Source organism: Gekko japonicus, unplaced genomic scaffold, assembly GCF_001447785.1.
Source record: "Gekko japonicus isolate JY-2015 unplaced genomic scaffold, Gekko_japonicus_V1.1 scaffold774, whole genome shotgun sequence".
Lineage (NCBI taxonomy): Eukaryota > Metazoa > Chordata > Lepidosauria > Squamata > Gekkonidae > Gekko > Gekko japonicus.
This window is the reverse complement of record NW_015163625.1, coordinates 459,394-480,309: the sequence shown is the minus strand read 5'-3', so window position 1 is coordinate 480,309 and position 20,916 is coordinate 459,394.

Here is a 20,916-nt window from a genome sequence, read left to right as displayed (position 1 = left end):
TCCTCACAGTCAACCTGGGAAGTAAATAAATGCATTTCCAAGGTCATTCAGTGAATGGGGAATTGAACGTTGTCTCTCTGTCCAAACCTCACCACTACATCTAGCAGAAGGTGTGAAAATGGAAAGAATAGCATTGTGTAGGGGTTTTAAAAAATGAAACAGTTCAAGTAAAATTGGAATTGATGTTAGCCATGTTAGGAGATAATTTGATTGTCCCTTCCATTGGTTTCACTAGGAAGTACAGTTCCCTACTCACACAACTGGGATAATAATTTGAGGACTGTACTACTACCCAAAAGATCCACCTCTCAAGGAGAAAGCATTCCTGTTATATAGACAATTTTCTTTTAAATTCCTACAGCAATTACTTATTTAGTACAACCCATGTTTCCTTTTCATTCTTGGAATGATCGAACCGGGGGTGGAAGAATTTTTTCTATACAAAAGATGGTGAGAGAAATTAAACTGGACTACAGTAACGCTCTCTACTTGGGGCTGCCTCTGTCGCAAATCCAGAAGCTGCAGCTAGTGCAGAATGCTGCAGCCAGGCTGTTGATGGGCCTCTCCAGGTGAGACCACATCCGGCCTGTACTGCAAGCACTGCACTGGCTGCCAATAACATACCGGATTTACTTCAAAGTGCTGGTGCTTACCTTTAAAGCCCTGAATGGCCAGGGTCCGGCTTACCTAAGGGACCGCCTTTTCCCGTATGTACCCCCAAGAGCACTGCGATCGGGGAACATCCACCTCCTGGTAGTACCAGGCCCCCGAAGTGTGAAGCTTACCCAAACCAAGGCTAGGGCGTTTTCTGTGGCGGCTCCTTCCTGGTGGAATGAGCTCCCGGAGGAGATCCGGGCCCTGCAGGACCTTGTGCAGTTCCACAGGGCCTGCAAGACAGAGCTCTTCCGCCAGGCCTTTGAGGAGGAGCCGCCGCCGCCACTACGCCACCACTGAGAGTCCATCATTCATCTACCCCATTGTTGGGGGGGTAGATGCCGCCCGTGAGCTGGGAAATATTACTTCTGGTGCTCATGCTATGAAGAAAATTGGCCGCCAATGTGGGATGCCGTGCATCTTGGTCTTTTATATGAATTATTGTAGCACCGAATTTTATTGTATGTAACATTGTTTTATTGTTTTAAATTTTAAACTCGGCATGGCCGCTTGTTAGCCGCCCTGAGCTACTGGATAGGGCGGGGTATAAATTCCAAAATAAATAAATAAATAAATAAAACTCTCCCCCCACACTCTGTTTCTTTTAATATTTTCAACAAAATCAAAGTCTCAGAGAATCTCTGCAACAGAAACTGAAGGTGATGAGGAACGTTTTAGCAAGCCCAGCAGAATCAGTGCAGTATAAAGAGTGCTCAGCAGAGTCCAGTGCCATTGTGGCAATGCAAGTAAAAGGGGAATCATGATCCAAGCAAGGTGGTTGCAAGCCCAGCACAACCAGTTCAGTGTACAGAATGCCCAGCAGAACCCAGTGCCACTGTAGCAATGCAGGTAAAAGAGATAACCAGAGAATCCCTGCAGAAGTAACCAGAGAATCACTGCAGTACAAACTGAAGGGGGGCATTTTTTCAAGCGCAGCACAACCAGTTACAAGGTGCAGAATGCCCAGCAGATCCCAGTGCCACTGGCATTGCAAGCTTGAAAGGAATGACCTCAAGCACAGAGTAACAAATCCAAGCAAGGGATGTGGGATTTTGCAAGCTCTGTGTAAGAAAATGGGAACACATAGGAACGCCATTGCTTTGAAGTTTGGTGAAGTTTGAGTGGAGACAGTCTGTCTGGAAATCTATCCATTCACAAACCTCCACAAACCACTTCAGAGTTCATGGAAGTTTAATGCCATCTGACCTGCCACTAACTTCAGTTCATGAACCATGAACCAGCCAAAATTCACCATGAACTTTCGTTCATGAGCCTGTTTGTTTCCATCCCTAGTCGCAGGCAATGTGGCTATGTCACTTCTGGCATGCACTGGAAGTGACATCATCATGGTGTGATGTTGTGACAATGCTCTGGTATTTGGGCAAAAACTCTATGGTAAAATGGCTTCTACCATCCAGTTTTTGTCCAAATATCAAAGCATAATCCAGACATCACTGACATGATGATATCACTTCTGGTGCACACTAGAGGTGACATCAACAATGTCATTGACGACATAGCCTGGACCTCCCTCTCTCTCTTAGTAAGTCCCCCCACCAGCCAGCTGATCAGCAGTGGGAGGGGCAGGGCCTAGTGGGTCTTTCACTGGTGGGTCTAGCAACCCTAGAGTCAGGTCAGTGGGATTCCAACCACTCTTATGTTTAGATTCAGAGCACTTACTCGATATAAAATTTCAAATGAGGCACAGTTCAGTTTGGGTCTTGAGTAGTACTGCATATTCTGTCTATCACTATGGCTCTCACTAAGTTAATATGAGGCAACAAAAAAGAAAGGATGTCCCATCTACAGACATTGCACTCACACAAACTGGAAAAACACCAGTTGTGAATATTGTGAGTGGATTGAGTAGATTTTTAATGAAAGTGGAGCTTTTCTTCATGTGTACCAGAACCCTGATTTTCCAGTTCTCACTGCAGCCACACAGATTGGTTGCATCACAGAGACCCACATGATATGCACAGCTGGTGAGCTTCTAGTTCACATGAATGGAATGGACTGTCCACAAAAGGCTATGTCAGGAATTTCAAGAATGGTTAAATTTGGGGTATTTAAGAATACATTGGTTTCAAGGTCAGATTTGTTATGAATGGTGTTCATTCTAGAAAGAAACAGAACATGTCTCCAACCTATGACACCTATCGTGTTGGAGAAACAGTTTTTTTAAAGTAGTATGTATATACCTAATAATTACCTTGCTGCAAACTTTTATTTTGTCTTCTAGCCTATTTATAGAATGATTAATTACATTGTTGAGCTTCTCAGGCATCTACAGATGTGCAACCATTAAATTAATTAGGCACAGACACTTTTTTCCAGTTGGAAGCTGTAAATACATATTCGTCCCCCCCTTCTTTCTGCTTACACTTTGTCTTTCTTGTTTTTGAATGAACAATATCACAACTAGTCATGGAAACATATGCTCTGTATACTTCATATTAATTTTAGGATCATTAATTTCTTTGCACAAGTAATGATGAAGGAGATTCACGTGGAGGGTGAAAAAATGCACTAAATGTTTCTGAATAATCTGGAGTAAGTGAGAAATCTGGATTTTTAAATTCTGAAAAGTCACATGCTAAAATATTTTACTAACCTCATTACAGTGAAGGTTTTCTAGAGATTAAGGCAGGATGTGCTCTTTTTAAAGTATTACCAGAAAATGCCTCCCACTGCAAGCATCCAGGGATGAGATTCAATTTTCCTGAAGTTTAACATAAATCAGCTTTCCTGTAGTTGAAATTCATTGCTTTTTGTCATATCCTCATTGGAAATGTGAATAATTTTTCACCCACTTCTTACTGGCATCCTTTTAAATATTTGAGAACTGTCAGCACATTTCCCACCCTTTAATCTTCTTTTCTTTAGGTTAAGCGTACCAAATTCCTTCAGCCTTTCCTAATATGATTTGCCTTCAAGACCTTCTATCATCTTTATAGCTTTCCTGCATGTCGATGTCCTTCTTGACCTGTGGAGCTCTCCACTGAGCACAAGATTTGGGACTAGCAGGGCAATCCATGTCCCATTAAAATCAGTGACAAAAATCCCATGGGATTTGAAAAGCTTTCGGTTTTTTAGAAGATTTTTTTTAAGTATAAATAACCTAGGAAGTAAGGTTGTGCAGCCTGATTCTCTGCATGTTTAGTCAGAAGTCTCTTGGCATCACAATACGCCTGCAAAGTAAGTGTGACTCAGATTGCAGTCTTAAGCAGATAGACAAGATGTATGGTAACAGAATATATTTGCACTCCGGTGTGTGTCTTAAAATATATGCTATGCCTTGCCTTAACATACTCCAAATAAAATTTAGTTTGTACAATAAAGTTACAAGGCAACCTTATTTCTTCCAACAAAACTGAGGAAATCTAACCACTGAGAGGTCATACATTTGTTTAGCATAGATTGATTAACCATGTAATCCTATAGAGCAAATCCCAACAAAATGCATTGTTGGGCATAGACAGAAGTAACTGCATACTGTACTGTAAGCATTCTGCACCAAACCTTACATACAAAGCATATACAGTGTGCACCTGATTTTTTTCCCTTTATTACATTAATTTTCATATTATATTCAGTGCATCTACAAATGAACATAGTGGTCCCAAGTTTCATTTATAAAGTAAGTGCCCATTATCTCCTTCATTCAAAGAAATATGCACATTTATTTGCAGGATATATGTGCGTTCACTCTAACATGTGAACAGGACTATTGTGTGAGCTCATCTGAATTAATATGGAAATCTGACATACCCATGAAAGCAACAAACTAGCTGAACTCAGGTATCTCAAAATTCCTTTCCCAAATTTTGCATCTATCCCTAGAGGACCTTAAGGCAATTATTCCTTTCAACCTCTGCCTGCCATGTCCAATTTGGGAATAATAATGCTGGCTGCTGCTGCTTCTGCTTCCACTGACGATGATGATAATGATAATGACAATGTCATAATTATGAGTTCTGCTCATGTAACACAAGTTAGCCTTGATGATGATTTTTAAATGGTGTTATAGTAATACTTTGGAGACATGGTAGTAGATATGTCTCTTTCTACCTTTGTTATGCCCCCTCATAGTTTAGCCTCTAATCTAGTAATACTAGGAGAGGCAACTGCACTGACTAGGTAAGACTGAACATACATGAAGTCGTCTCATGGTCAGATCCTTGGTCTACCAAGGTCATAACTGTCTACTCTGAGGAGGAGCTCTCCAAGGTCTTGGGTGCTCGTATTTCACATCACTTGCTACCTGATCCTTTTAACTGGAGATGTCAAGGATTTAAAGTGGAATCTTCCATGTGCTAAACAGATGGTCTATCAAAAAGGTTGCCAACTCTGTTTTGAAAAATCCCTGAGTATTTAGGAATGTTGCCTGGGAAGGGTGGAGTTTGGGGAGGGAAGGAAGTTCAGCACAGATATGTCACTCTAGGACTTGCATTTGCCCGTCAAAACTGTCATTTCCTCCAGAGGAACTCATCTCTGTAGTCTGGAGATCAGTTATAATTCTGGGGAAACTCAAGACCTCACCTGAAGATTGGTAACCCTGAAGATTGGACTCTCCTCAACAGTGGAGTCTTGAGACTCCAGTTTTTGTCTTACAAGCACTCAGTGTATGCAGAATATATATGGGTGGAGGGGTATACTATATAACTAGAACCTAGCTTCATGTACACAAATGGAAACCCTACCAAAACAAACAAATGAAACAGGACCCTTGATTACATGGACAAGCCTATGCATGTTGGGTAGGATTTATCCCCATTATTCACCTGTTAGCATGAGCATCCATTTTGGACTATTTTATGGACTATGTCTTGTGAATATAAGCTTGACACAGAACGGGCTAGTGAAAAGACTGTGGAACACAGAGTTCAACCAGGGGGCAGGCCAAGATGATGCCAGCTGCATAGGATGATCGACACCAACCCAGCGGGGCCCCAGAGTCGTTAAGTTCATCATGTATGCAAACGTGAAGGTTGATCGCAAACACAGAAACTCATTAGCCAGCCCAGACCGAGTGTCTTCACCTGACAAGCTTAACATCAGAAGTCCTCCCTTGCCAGACCACAATAGAAGTCCATTACACATAGCAACAGACACGTCAGCGCTACTGGTGACCCGGCACGTACCTCCTGCCTCCGCCCAGACACCTCCCCTTTAGTTAATCGATAGATTGAATATTGACATCACAACCAATCACTGACCTTTAGGGTCGGGCTACCTGGTAATCCGTTTGAGCCCACCCCTCTCCCCCACGCAAGAGGCTTTAAAACATCAAACCCAACATGGCCAAGGAGCCTACCCCTCTCTAATACCTACGACCCCTATCTTGTCTGCTGACCCTCTCTTGCCAAGCTTTCTATCCAAAACCCTAAAAACCGCTTTGCCTTAGTCTGCAGCTAAGGTCAATCCACGTGTTCCCGGCTGGTCTGGATTCACGTGTTTTCCACCCCATTTTCTGTTTTGTCTCTTCATTGAAACGCACCGGCATAGCCCATCCTGCGTAGACACAGACCTGAATCCCGATTATTAAACTGTTCCAATTGCCTCTCCTAAAGAGCAATTTGGCTAACAGATCCCTCCCCCACAACTTCAATATACACACACTAGTTGTGTTAAAAGGGCTTATGCCACAGTTAGGCTCCTCTTCCCACCCAAACATCCCACTTTTGACAACCAAATTTCAGGTTTGTTCCGTCACATCCTATTACCCATGATCAGGGAACCAGCATAAGCAGGAGGTAAAAGTGTAGGAGAGAAGCATGTGGCATCACTGAGCTGGCTGTCTTCTGTCTAACTTTGGCATTTTCCAGATTGCCTTAAAGTTCCATTTCCAGTCCCCAGTGTTATCGGGAGGGGGGGTGTCCTTGTGTCCTTCACTAACATTCCCGTGCTATCCTGGTCTTTCCTTGTTCTGTTCCCCATTCTTTCCTAAACTACTTTTTCCTGCGTTTTTCCCCATTGTGGAATGAATTGGCAAGATAGCCTTTTGCTCAGAATTTGAACATTTCAGGAAATTTGAGGAGATTTCTCTGTACTTACAGAGGCTCTGGGATAGCCATTGGCTGTATTGCCTGAAGGCTACACACACATACACACACATTGGCAGTTTGCCAAAAAAAAAAAAAAAGCCAACCACCTTCCGTGCTGCCTCTATCCCCAACAGCACAAGAGGTTTTTGTTCAGTGTTATGTTTCTTCCCATCTTCCCATCTTTTGAACAAAAAGTATTGCATATTGCTGTTAATATATATCTAGACAAGTAAATTCTGAGAAATCAAAGCTACTGTATATGACTGTTTCTGAAGAAAAGCAATTTGTAAAAAGTACCTGTGTCAGTTCTAGATGAACATTAGTGGGGGAATGTCTTTCAGCATTTCAAATGATTATCTGGAACTGAATCATACTAGGAACGTAAAGAAAAAAATGAAAATCTTATGAAATAGACTCACAAAAAATGGAAACACAATATGCTGATGCAGTATGCGCGCGCATGTCTGCATGCATTCACAAACACACACATACACTTTTCCAAAAAATGATGCAGTTGAATGTTAACTCCTATAAAAACTTGGCTTTCAGTCCATTCTCTGCCCAGGGCAGGGAACAAGTGAAATAGGGCTCGGCAGGGGAAGGGATGGATTGTACCAACTGATACTTGATCAATGTGTTTGGTGGCATAATTCATCTAGAACTGTAAACTAGCTTTTAAAGTGGTAGTCTGATTTCCAGAGGTTGATTTTTCCTTATAAAAAAACTTATAAATTTACTTTCTTGTAGTGATGCAATTTCCTGTCAGATCCTGTGAGAAAATAAACTCTGTTTCGCTTCTCTTGCCCTCTCTCCTAAAAACTGATTAAAGTCTCATTTCATTCCTCTTTGTAGGCAAGATAAATGCTTTATAATAAAGGAATACTGTTTTTAAACATCGAAAGAATAATGATCCCAAAGCGCTCATGTATAGTTTTTCAATGGCTGATTTGCTCATAAAGGTTATATTTCATTACCTCCATATTTAAGGCTTTACCCAATATATGACTGGACAAAGTAATAATTTATCAGGCCTCAGGTTGGCTGGTTACTGTATGTAAGCTTCACACATTATTTTTAAGAGAGAAAAAAGCATAGTAAACTTAATATTTATTAGCTGTCTCCACACCGATTTTTGAGTATATGCTGAAACCACATTTTCTTTTTAACTTGATGACACCATAATTTATCTTTATAATTTACTAAAAAACAAAGACCCTCCACCATTATTCCACAGAAGCAAGCAAATGTGGTATTCATTATTTCAGTGGTTGTAAGTTGCTTTCACTCTATTACTGGCAGACATGATTGAAGTGATAAAACCTGCAATGCAACATGATCAGCACTGCACAATGTTTTTTTTCGGCCACACTAGCATGCATAGAATGTCCATAGTTTCCTCAGCACTGATAATATTCCCAGTGCAGTGTAACTCATTGGTAAGGCATGGTTTAGGTGGGTGGCCGTGTTGGTCTGAAGCAACAGAACAAAGCTCATACCCAGAACAAAACTTTGTTGGTCTTAAAAGTGCCACTAGACTCAAACTTTGTTCTGGTAAGGTTTGGGACTTGCAAAGACAGAATCTTAGGCTTTCCTTTAGAAATCACAGGAAATCTTGCCCATTTGGGAATAATTATCTCGACAGGTTATAGTAGGCATACATACTATCCCTTTGTAGTTGTTACAGTTTTGGCAATACAACTGCCCATAAGGGGCAATCATATTACATACAACCCTCTTGATATTCATGATCAGCATTTTGTGTGAATAGGGCAACCCACTATTGTTGAGTACTGGTATGTGCAGCTGGAAATCCTTTTCTTCTTTCTTTTTTTCTTTTTTTGTGTGTAGAAGAAGATGATACTGGATTTATACTCCAGCCTTCACTTGGAGTCTCAGAGCGGCTTACAATTTCCTTCCCTTCCTCTCCCCACAACAGACACTCTGTGAGGTAGGTGGGGCTGAGAGAGATCTAAGAGAACGGTTCTTGAGAGAGCAGCTCTGAGAAAACTGTGAGTGACCCAAGGTCACCTAGCTGGCTGCATGTGAAGGAGTGGGGAATCAAACCTGGTTCTCCAGATTAGAGTCCACTGCTCTTAACACTACACCAAACTCTGTGTGTGTGTGTGTGTGTGTGCATGCGCCCATGCCTGGAAGTCATGGCAACCTCTGGCGACTCCTACTGGGGCATGGAAGACATTCAGAGAAGTAGCTTGTTAGTTCTCTGCCTCCCAGCCCTGGTATTCTTTTGAGGTCTCCCATCCAAAATCCCATCCACCCAGGGTGGAAACCCATATTTTTTGAAAGCACAAATGGGTTCAGACTCGGGGTTCACATCGCTGGGGGGTGCTCTAGCATTTAGCCTGAAAACTCTATGATACCATAGAATTTTCAGGCCGAATGCTAAAGCATCCCCCCGGTGACATGCCCAGTGCGATGATGTCATCCCTAGGTGCCATCATCATGCTGGGCATGTCAGCCTGTTCCAGGCACTTTGGAGGCAGGGTTCCCCTGCCAGCCGGATCCAGGCCAATGGGCCAGGAGCCCCTAGAGCAGGCAAACCCCTGCCCCCCTGGGGGATCTGGCAGGCCTATACTCCAGGTACTGCTCCTCCCCCGCTGTTTTTACCTGTCAGCTCTTACCTAGCCATGTCTCTGCTCCTCTATATTTCCTTAACAACAACAACCCTGTGATGTAGTCAGCTCCACTATACTAAACTGCCCCCTTGCCCCCCCCAACAAACATTTTCTGGGTTTGGGGCTCTCCTCCTTATTAAAGTTACCATTCCACATGGCTTTTTGGTGGGGAAGCACGTTTCCCTCCCCCTTTCACCAGTAGAGAAGCTAGCAACAGCACTGATCAGTTTAGTAGAGGTCATTAGAGGTCTTTGTGTACTGAAATGTGTGTATGTGGTGAGTGCTTCACAACGTTTGTCTGTGAACCAACATTGGCCATCTTCCAAGCAACTGACTGGCTATGACAGAACTGACAATTATGTTTCTAAGATTCCTCTGCTGTGGTATATTTCTGAAATTCTATTAAAAGTTAAATATTGCATAAGTCTCAGATGCTGACACACGGCTGCATCCACAAATTGCTTATTCTGCTGTAATCCTACTGAAATCCCTTTGAGTATATGGGCCTGTTTGGAAGTAAATAGTTTATGGCCTACAGCCAAAGGGAAAGTCTCACCAACTGAAATGTGTTATAAGGTATTGCCTACCTACTTGTTCTCTTTATTTTTCAGTGACCCTTTCTCTGTTCTGAAACCTCTGTTCTTTTGAGCCATTTTTTTTGTTCTTCACACACACACACACACACAGCATAAATTCAAATAGGATCCCTGGCAGCTAATGAGCTGCCTCATTTACTTGAAAACTAATTGCTGCCAGAGCTCTCTTCTCTGGCTAATTGAAATGATCAAAGGGGAAATTAGTGCTAGTGCAACATTCTGATGCTGCTTAAAGCACAGACCACACGTTAGCAGTGAATTAGACAGAAAATATCTCAATTGTTTTGTAAACCTGGATTCTAGAAGAGTCCAGGTTTGTTTGTAAAAAGGGCTGTTGATTGAAATAGAAAAAGTACAAAATACACAAGCCAAGGAAGCAGAATAAATTGACCTCCACAACATTCAGCAAGGCAACTGCATGGAGGGTAGAGTCCTTAGCAAGGTAATGCCTCCTGCCACGAGGTCCTCTTCCCCCCCCCTTCTGCCATCATGCCTTCCATGTTGGAGCTCCTTAGGCCTCAGAACTGGGGAAGTCAGGATGCTGCCTGGCACTGCAGGTCCCTCCTTTCCTCTCCTGGAACAGCACTCTGCCTCCCTCTCCAGCATTGTGCTGCTTCCTTGCTCTCTGGCTTGTCTGTGAAGCCTGCCTTGTTTCCTTCCCTGATCTAAATCCTTCCTGAGCTTAGGCGAGCGAGAGATGCTAAAAATGACAAAAAGGGTTCTTTTCTTATGTTCACAGTAAGAAAAAGAGCAAGGACGTGGGAGGCCCATTGTGGGGACAGAAAAGTGAAATTGTAGCAGGTGATGAGGAAAGGGCAGAACTGCTTAATTCCTACTTTTCCTCAGTCTTCTCTTGCAAGGGAAACGGTGCTCAACATGGCAAAAACAGAACACATGATGAGGGAAGGGAGTTGCAGCCTAGGATCAACATAGAGGTAGTACATAAACACCGAGTTTCTTTAAATGAAACTAAGTCCTCGGGGCCAGATGAGCTTCATCCAAGAGTACTAAAAGAACTCACGGATGTAATTTCTGAGCCTCTGTCCATTATTTTTGAAAATTATTAGAGAACAGTTGAGGTGCCAGAAGACTGGAGGTGGGCGAATGTTGTCCCAATCTTCAAGAAGGGGAAGGAGGAGGATATGGGTAATTACCGACCCATCAGCTTGACGTCTATACTTGGGAAAGTTTTAGAACAAATAATCAGACAGTCCTTGAGCATTTAGAATGGACAACTGTGATTACTAAGAGCCAGCATAGGTTTCTCAAGAACAAATCATGTCAGACTAACCTTATCTCTTTTTTTGAGAAAGTTACTACTTGCTGGATCAGGGAATGCTGTAGACATAGTTTATCTTGATTTCAGTAAGGCTTTTGATAAGGTTCCACATAATATTCTTGTTGACAAATTGGTAAAATGTAGTTTGGAACCTATGACTGTTAGGTGGATCTGTAACTGGTTGACAGATCACACCCAAAGTGTGCTTGTGAATGGTTCCTCATCCTCTTGGAGAGGAATGACAAGTGGAGTGCCTCAAGAATCTGTCCTGGGATCTGTTTCCTTCAACATCTTTATAAATGTTTTGGATGAAGGATTAGTGAGAATGCTTATTAAATTTGCAGATGATACTAAATTGGGAGGAGTAGCAAATGTGGTAGAAGACAGAGTCAGGATACAGGATGATCTTGACAGGCTGGAAAACTGGGATAAAACAAATAAAATTAATTTCAGTGGGGATAAATGTACAGTTATGTGTTTTGGTAGGAAAAATCAAATGCATAATTATAGGATGGGGGAGACTTCTCTTGGCAGTAGTATTTGCGAAAAGAATCTAGGGGTCTCAGTAGACCATACACTGAACATGAGTCAGCAATGTAATGTGGTAGCTAAAAAGACAAATCTGATTTTGGGCTGTATCAACAGAAGTACAGTGTCTAGATCATGCAAAATGATAGTATCGCTTTACTCTGCTCTGGTTAGACCTCACCTAGAGTACTGTGTTCAGTTTTGGGCACCAGAATTTAAGAAGGATATAGACAAGCTGGAATGTGTCCAGAGGAGGGCAATGAAGATGGTGAGGGGTCTGGAGACCAAGTCCTATGAGGAAAGGTTGAAGGAGCTGGGTACGTTTAGCCTGGAGAGGAGATGACTGAGGGGTGATATGATAACCATCTTCAAGTACTTGAAGGGCTGTCATATAGAGGATGGTACGGAGTTGTTTTCTGTTGCCCCAGAATGTCGGACCAGAACCAATGTGTTGAAATTAAATCAGAAGAGTGTTTGGCTAAACATTAGGAAGAACTTCCTGAAAGTTAAGAGTGTTTCCTCAGTGGAACAGGCTTCCATGGGAGGTGGTGGGCTCTCCTTCTTTGGAGGTTTTCAAACAAAGGCTAAATGGCCATCTGACACTGACAGCAGTGCTGATTCTGTAAACTTAGGCAGATCATGAGAGAGAACGCAGGAAGGGTTGCCTCAGTGCTTAGTTGTTGTGTTCCTTTCTTACACGCCCAGGGAAATGCTGATCACTCCTTTGGGGTCAGGAAGCAACTTTTCTCCAAGCCAGTTTTTCTTGAGATCCTGGAGGATTTTTGTCATCTTCTGGGCATGGAACAACTGGGGGTGTGTGTGTGGGGGGGAGGTATTTATGAATTTCGTGCATTGTGCAGGGTGTTGGACTAGATGACCCTGGAGGTGCCTTCCAACTCTATGATTCTATGATTCATTAGGGGGTAGTGAGATTGAGCAAAAGCCAGAAATTATAACTCATTGTGAAGCTCTATGGTTCTATTATTCTAAAACAGACTTAGAGAGGGACATAATAGAGGTTTATAAAATGATGAACAGGGTGGAGAGAGTTGACAGAGAGAATTTTTTCTCCCTCTCCCAAAATACTAGAACTTGAGGGCATCCAATGAAGCTGATAGACAGTAGGTTCTGAACAGACAAAAGGAAATACTACTTTACACACAGAGTGATTAAAGTGTGGAATTTGCTGCCAGAAGATGTAATGATAACCACAGGAATGAACAGCTTTAAAAGGGGATTAGATAGATTCTTGGAGGGTAAGTCTATCAGTGGCTACTAGCCATGGTGTCTGAGGGGAGCCTCCACATTCAGAGGCATTAAACCTCTGAATCCCAGAGCCTGGAGTCAACATCAGTGGAAGGTTCAGAGGAACTGGTTGGTCACTAGATGAAGATGGGTAGCCATGTTAATCTGTCTGCAGCAGTATAGCATCATAGTATCATAGAGTTGGAAGGGGCCATACAGACCATCTAGTCCAACCCCCTGCCCAATGCAGGACCAGCCTAAAGCATCTCTGACAAATATTTATCCAGCCTCTTCTTGAAAGCTGCCAGTGAAGGGGGGCATACCACCTCCCTAGGCAGCTGATTCCACCTTTGAACCACTCTGACCATGAAAAAGCTTTTCCTAATATCCAGCCAATACCTTTCTGCATGTAATTTAAACTCGTTGCTTTGGGTCCTATTCTCTGCTGCCAACTGGAACAGCTCCTTGCTCTCCTCCAAATGACAGCCTTTCAAATATTTAAAGAGAGCAATCGTGTCCCCCCTCAGTCTACTCTTCTCCAAACTAAACATTCCCAAGGCCCTTAGCCTTTCCTCGTAGGGCTCATTCTCCAGACCCCTGATCATCCTCGTCACTCTCTTCTGCACCTTCTTGATTTTGCCCACATCCTTTTTGAAGTGAGGCCTCCAGAACTGCACACAGTACTCCAGGTGCGGCCTGACCAAGGCAGAATACAGAGGGGCTATGACCTCCTGTGATTTTGATGCTATGGCCCTTTTAATACAACCCAAGACTGAATTTGCCTTTTTTGCCTCCGCATCACACTGACTGCTCATATTTAGTTTACAGTCCATTCTTACCCCAAGATCTCTTTCGCATACACTACTCATTAGAAACATATCGCCCATCCAGTATTTGTGCTTGACATTTTTGTGGCCCAGATGTAATACTGTGCATTTATCTTTGTTGAATTGCATCCAGTTCACAACTGCCCACTTCTCTAGAGTATTCAGGTCTTGTTGAATTTTAACTCTATCTTCTTGGGTGTCTGCTACTCCTCCCAATTTGGTATCATCAGCAAATTTAATGAGTAGCCCTTCTACCCCTTCATCCAGATCATTGATAAAAATATTGAAAAGTACCACACAATCAAAGAAGTAAATCAGGTTGGTCTGACAAGATCTGTTGGGGACAAAACCATGCTGACGTCCCCGGATCACTAAGTGGTCCTTCAGATGCTTACAGATCGATCCCTTTAAAATCTGCTCTAATATCTTCCCAGTAACAGAAGTCAGACTGGCCGGGATGTAGTTTCCTGGGTCATCCTTCTTCCCTTTCTTAAAGATTGGGATAACATCCGCTCTTCGCCTCCCTCCCTGCCTTGCCTCCCTTTGCCTCCCTTACCATCCAAGAATCTTGTGGCACATCCCCAGTCCTCCAGGAGGCCTTGAAGATGATGGACAGAGGCTCTGCAAGTTCATTAGAAAGTTCTTTGAGCACTCTTGGGTGCGCACCATCTGGCCCAGGGGATCTGTATTCATCCAGTGCAGCCAGGTGCCTCTCTACAACCTCCCTGTCAATGTCAACTGGACACCCAGGTGTCCTGTCATGTCCTTTACCATCTCTAGATGGGCTCAAGTTCTCTAGGGAGAAAACAGAGGCAAAAAAGTCATTAAGCATGTCTGATTTTTCTCTGTCCTCCATCAGAGTTTTTCCTTCTATTCCCAAAAGCAGTCCAATTGCCTCTTTTACCTTGTGTTTGCTTCTCACATAGAAGTTTTTCTTATTGCAGCAAGCCCCCCTGCCCAGACCCAACTCATACTGAGCTTTGGTTTCTCTGATGGCTGATCTGCAGTACTTAGTAATTCCCATATACTCCTCTTTAGAAGTCTGACTTTCCCTTGATTTCCTGAACATTTTCTTTTTCTCCCTTAGCTTATTCTGAAGCTCTCGGTTCATCCACATCGGTTTCTTGGTGCCCTTACCATGTTTCCATCTTGCTGGAACAGTGGGGACTTGAGCTCGCAAAAGCTCATGTTTGAGAAGAGCCCACCCTTCACTCGCTCCTTTCCCTTCCAGCACACTCCCCCACACGGAATGACTCCCATCAAGCCTTTGAGTTTGTTGAAGTCAGCCCTATGAAAATTTAACCTACAAGTCTGGCTATGAACTTCCTTGATTCCCCACAGCAACTGGAATTCAAGGAGGACATGATCACTTCCCCCTAAGGTCCCCACCACCTTCACCCTGTCTATCAATTCTTCCCTGTTGGTCCAGTATGGCCAAGCCCCTTGTAACTTCCTCCACCATTTGAAAAAGGAAGTTGTCGGCCAGACAGGTTAGAAAGTTGTGTGATTCTTGTCGCTTTGTTGAGCCTGTCTCCCAGCACACATCGGGGAACAGGGCCGGCCCGAGGGGGTTGTGCGCCCTAGGCGAGGCCGCCTCGTGGCGCCCCCCCTCGGATGCCAACCTCCCGGTGGGTCCTGGAAACCTCCCAGCAGGCAGGCAGGAAAGCGCCCCCCCGCTGCCGGTTAGTCAGTCGCACGATCCCTCCCCCCCCTCCTGAAGAGGTGGCGGCAGAGGAGGAGGAGGCGGCAGCAGGAGTTGGGGCAATATAGGGGGCAGTGGTAGGGGGCGGGCGGCAGGCAGGCGAGCACCGCCCCGCTGGTCGGTCGGTCGCGCGCTCTTTTCTCCCCCCTCCTCCCCGCCCGGCAACCTGAAGAGGCGGCGGCGGCAACAGGAGCACAGGCAGGAGAGCGCCGGGCCTCCCCCTGGCCGGTTGGTCAGTCGCGCGCTCCCCCCCCAGCCTGAAGAGGCGGAGGAGGCGGCGGCGGAAGCAGCAGGGGCAGGCAGGCGAGCGCCGCCCCCCCCGCTGGCCAGTCGCGCTCTTTTCTCCCTTCTCCTCCACGCGGCAGCCTGAAGAGGCGGCAGCGGAGGAGGAGGAGGAGGCGGCGGCAGCAACAGGAGCAAAGGCAGGGAGCGCACTGGACACCCCCCTGGCCGGTTGGTTAGTCGAGCGCTCCCTCCTCCCCGCCCGGCAGCCTGAAGAGGCTCCCAGAGTTGGCAACCCTGCAACTGGCTATGGAACCGCTTTCCAGACCCTTGGAACCCAGAAGACATGGCATAGGAGGAGGTGCTTTCCTACCTTAGCTGCCACTGCATAACCCCAAATCAACATAAGTCAGGGATGGAGGGAACCATACCTGTTACCATGAGGCTGTCCTCCCATACTACCCACTAGGGGCAGCAAAATGACTTGAGACAGCCCTGCCTTATAGTTAAGCAGAAGGAAATAAACATGGCTTGCTTCCCTCTCTTTTCCTCTTCCCTCTGCCGCCCAACAAGCCACAGCTGGGACACTCACCTGGAGCTTCCCTCTAGAGCTCGTTGTATTTCTTCCTCAATGGGCCTTACTCCTAGTATATTTATACTGTTGGAACCCACCCTGAGCCCATTAAGAGGAGGGCAGGATATAAATCCAAATAAGTAAATAAAATAAATTAACAATACCCTTTTTCCTACCTCCCCTTATTTCCACCCATATACTTTCCATGGGGCTGTCAACCACATTCTCCAGAACTTCCTGACAATCTAGCCCTCTCTTCACATTCCAGTTTTTCTTGAGCAACTCATACCCCACTACCACATTCCAGTCATGAGAATCATCCCACCAAGTCTCAGTGATTCCTATTATATCGTAGCCCTCCATTTGCAAGAGAATCTCAAGCTCTTCCTTCTTATTATCCATACTACAGGCATTGGTATATAGGCACTTGTAGCCTTGTATCTGTGTTTGACCTGTCCTACCCAGGTGGGCCCCCACTGTTTTCTCTTCTTCATTGAAGTCCCCATGTTGATCCTCCCCTTCCCCTTGTGGCTTCAGTTTAAAGCTCTCCTGATTAAACTCTCCATGTTCTTTCTGAACATTTTCTTCCCTGACCTTGAGAGGTGAAGCCCATCATGTGCTAGAAGGCCTCCTCTAAGAAAACTTATCTCGTGGTCCCAGAACCCAAAGCACTCCTGCCAGCACCACCATCTTAGCCAATGATTCACCTCAAGTATGCATCCCTCTTTGCATTCCACTTCCTATGACTGGAGGGATAGAAGAGAATACCACCTGTGCTCTCAGTGTCTTCAACTGCCTTCCAAGAGCTTCATAGTCCTCTTTAATTTTCATGATGGTATTTGTGGCCGTGTCATTCGTCCCCACATGAACCAGCACAAACAGGTACTGATCAGTAGGTCTTATCAGTTTTGGAAGTCGGTCTGTAATATCCTGAATTCTGGCCCCAGGTAAGCAGCACATCTCTTGGAGTAGGGGATCAGGCCTGGACACATTACGTTCCATACCCCTGAGCAGAGAGTCCCCGACGACCACCACTTTCCGTTTCCTTTCACTTCCTTGTGGCACCATGCCCTCTTCACTCCCTTTTCCAGGTATTTGTTGCTCTTCTTCCACTCTCATCTCCGTTACCCTCTCAAGCACCTCAAAACAATTCTTGAGCTCCAGTGGACCAGAGCATCATCTTAGTTAGCATCTTCGTGTTTGTACTGTAGAACTGAGAGGAGGCTCAGAAGGGAGACTGACTCTTCCTTCTTCTCCTTGACTTTCTTCTTCATGTGTTTGCAAAGCTCCCAGGCTCTTATCAATAAAATCCTCCCCTTCCTTGATTTCCTGAATGGTGGTGATCCTCTCCTGCAGGCTCTGAATGTTCTCTTCCAAAAGCCTGACCAGCTGACACTTCTGACAAGTGAAGTCCATCTTCTCTTCTGGGAGGAAAACAAACATGGCACACTCCATGCAGATGACTGGAAAAGGGCCTTCGGTTGACATCATTGCCATCCAAGTATATTCCAAGAGTACTCTGAGCAGAGTTTTGGGGCCCTCAGGCAGATCCTCAGGCCAAGAGCCCTTTAGCTCTTGCCCATGCCTCTGGTGAGGCCTTTTGTTTCAAAAGGTCACTTCTTGCCAAGCACAGCAGAGCTCAGCACAGTAGGAGGCATGGCTTGTAATCAACAGCAATGAACAGCATCTCACTCAGCCCCCAGCAGACCCCAGCACACAATTAGCCCCAAACAGAACTTAAACAGAACCACTCTCTAGCAAGCTCCAAAGAACCCACTCACCCTCAGCTTCTCACACAGCAGCTGGGAAAGGCAAAAGGCAGAAAGATAAAAAAACCCTTACCTTCTAACAACACCTCACCATGTGCTCTCCACTCCAGTAGCACCTTAAAGACTAATAAAACTTGTGGTAGGGTATGAGCTTTCATGAGTCACTGCTCACTTCTTCAGATACATACAGTTGGCCACTGTGTGAGACAGGATGCTGGACTAGTTGTATCACTGGTCTGATCCAGCAGGACTTTTCTTATGTTCTTATGACCCAATCAAGTCATAGCCCTGATCCATCTTAGCCCCCCTCTCCCATTTACTTTTATAGTCAAATACCATTGGCGGATCTCTGATCACAGAATGGCAACAGTGTGTGTCTTTTGTCCATCCTGATCAGGATTCATTAGTAGCCACAGAAAATAAAAATTATTCTCTGGCTCCCAGAAATGTCAGAATGCTCAGAGACGCAGAAACAAATAAAGAACATATCTCCTGTCAGCTAAGGCCAGCTTGAAACAACCTTTAATTTATTTTTAACAGCCTGTTTGGGATCTAGTACTATGTTGCAGAGATACAGATAGATGCCACCATCTACCTAGACACTTGCTCTTTTGGAAGCTCCTTCTACAGTTTACTTTACCAAAGATAGATGGCTACAACCCATCTTATTACTTCTTAGAGTATTATATAAGTTAAGAGTAATCCTAGGATATAACCATGGGCTGACAGACCTATATAGAATATGAGCAAAGACATGTCCAGCTTTGTTTCTATAGGAAAACCTCATAAGGCATTGACTTACTACAGACTAGAAGTAGCAGGAAGGGAAGGCTGCTTTTCTCCAAAAATGGCTTTGAACAAAGGAATAAAGTTCCAAAGTACATAAACAGACAGTTGACTATCACAGGTTTCATGCTGCAAGGGGCAAAGATGGCCAAGAGTCCTTTGCCACTTACTGTAAAGTTCACACCCAAGGGCTTATGTAAGGCAACCTAGATACACCTCAGCTGCTGTGTTGCTATCTTGCTGCCAGCAAGGCAGCAGTGTCTTCCTCAATTCCCTACTCAGGCATAGAGTTTAAAAGGGACTCTTAATTTGTTCTACATCTTCAGACCAACATGGCTGACCACCTGGATCTACTCGGGCATGTAATGTTAAGAAGCAGAAGTTAGAAACAGGGAGTAGCTACATAACATTTATCAACTGATTCTATTCACAAACATAATTTAGGAATTCCCTCAATCCTAAAAAGTTTTACTCATAATATAACATAATGTGTTCCCAAAGAAGAAGAAGAAGAAGAACATTAATGTCTGGATTTTTTAGAAATAGATCCATTTTGTTATCAAAGTTGAAGTTATCAAAGGACAAATATTAAGTCCTGCCATTTATTAAAACATGCATAATTAGTTTCTGGCAATCCTAATTCTGATCATTTTTCTTATGCTGAATTCTCCCTGTGCAAATTTTAAAAAGAACAGCTTGTAGAAAGTTAGCTTTTCTATCCCAGAAGATCAGAGTTAAAGATTATTACGCTCAGCTACTCTAAACATTAATCCTTAAGTAAGGCTAGTATGGCTAACTACATTTGTTCTGCTGGAAGCTTATCCCCAAAAGATTTCACCAGAACAAACAGCCAGTGATGTTATACAATATCATTTTAAATATCATGAGTGCCATGCGCTGCCTGGCCTAAAATGACACAAAATGGATGCCAGCCAGAGACAAGTCTGGACATGTAGTTTAGAAGTGTGAGAAAGAACAGCTGGCCAGCTAAAGACCTCATCCCCACTCTAGAAAGATGCATAATTTAGGACAATGGGTCTCCCAAGAACCTATTGCCTCACTTCCCCTCGTCCATTTACCCTAATTAAGCAACACAACAGTATTCACCAAAAACTGGTAGCTTTTCCCATCTGGTACTTAGAGGGTCATCAAATACCATTAACACCTATAGTCCACCTCTAGTAAACCCATCAAGGTTTCCCGAAATCATTGTTTACCTTTTTTAAAAAACCAATTAAATTTTAGTTTTGGGGGCAAACACGTCAGACTGCCCCAGGGATCATTTCCCCCTATAATTGAAGCACTCTTCTCCATAGCAGTGTATCTCTCTCTGTGTGTATTCTTGTTGCCCTACCTTACACCCCCACTGGATGTGGGCCTTCTCCTTTTCTCCATGAAATGCTGGTCATTTTGCTGCTAACTCTGTGGACCTCACCTTTTGAGACTGGTAACTATAGCCTTCCCTGAAATTACTTTCTGCCATCTCCTCCCTGACTTCCTCTTAGCTAGTTTGTGTGTTTTCTGTGTATTTGTGCATGTCTGTGTTGCCCTTTTATTTCTATTTCAATAAAACCCTTTCCAGTTGAACTTCTGGCTGGTATATTTCAAGAGTTCTCTAAGGGAAAGGTCCCCATATACATAGGTAGAGACTCCCAGCTACCCCCTCTCACTTTGTCTCCTTTAAAGCTAATTTCCCCAATTAAACAGGGGACTGCCTATTTGGGTAAAAGTGACTGATAAGAGAGGAAAAGAGGAAAGAACACATTATTTCAATCAAAAGAGCACTTTGTGATCAAATTTCAGATGTTTCTGACCAGCTGATTGTCTGATTAAGAGTGCTCCCACAGTAAACCCAATTTTATCTTTCAAAGGATATGATTTCCTTTTCCCTTTTTCATTTTCCTGTTAATTGAGCATTGATGAATGTTTGAATCAAACAACAAACATTTTCAAACAACATTGATCAGTGTGCATATATAGAGTAAAAAAACCCACCTTTGTAACACAAAAACGAAAAAGGCAACATCAGAGGTGCCTTTAAGCAATTGCCATGT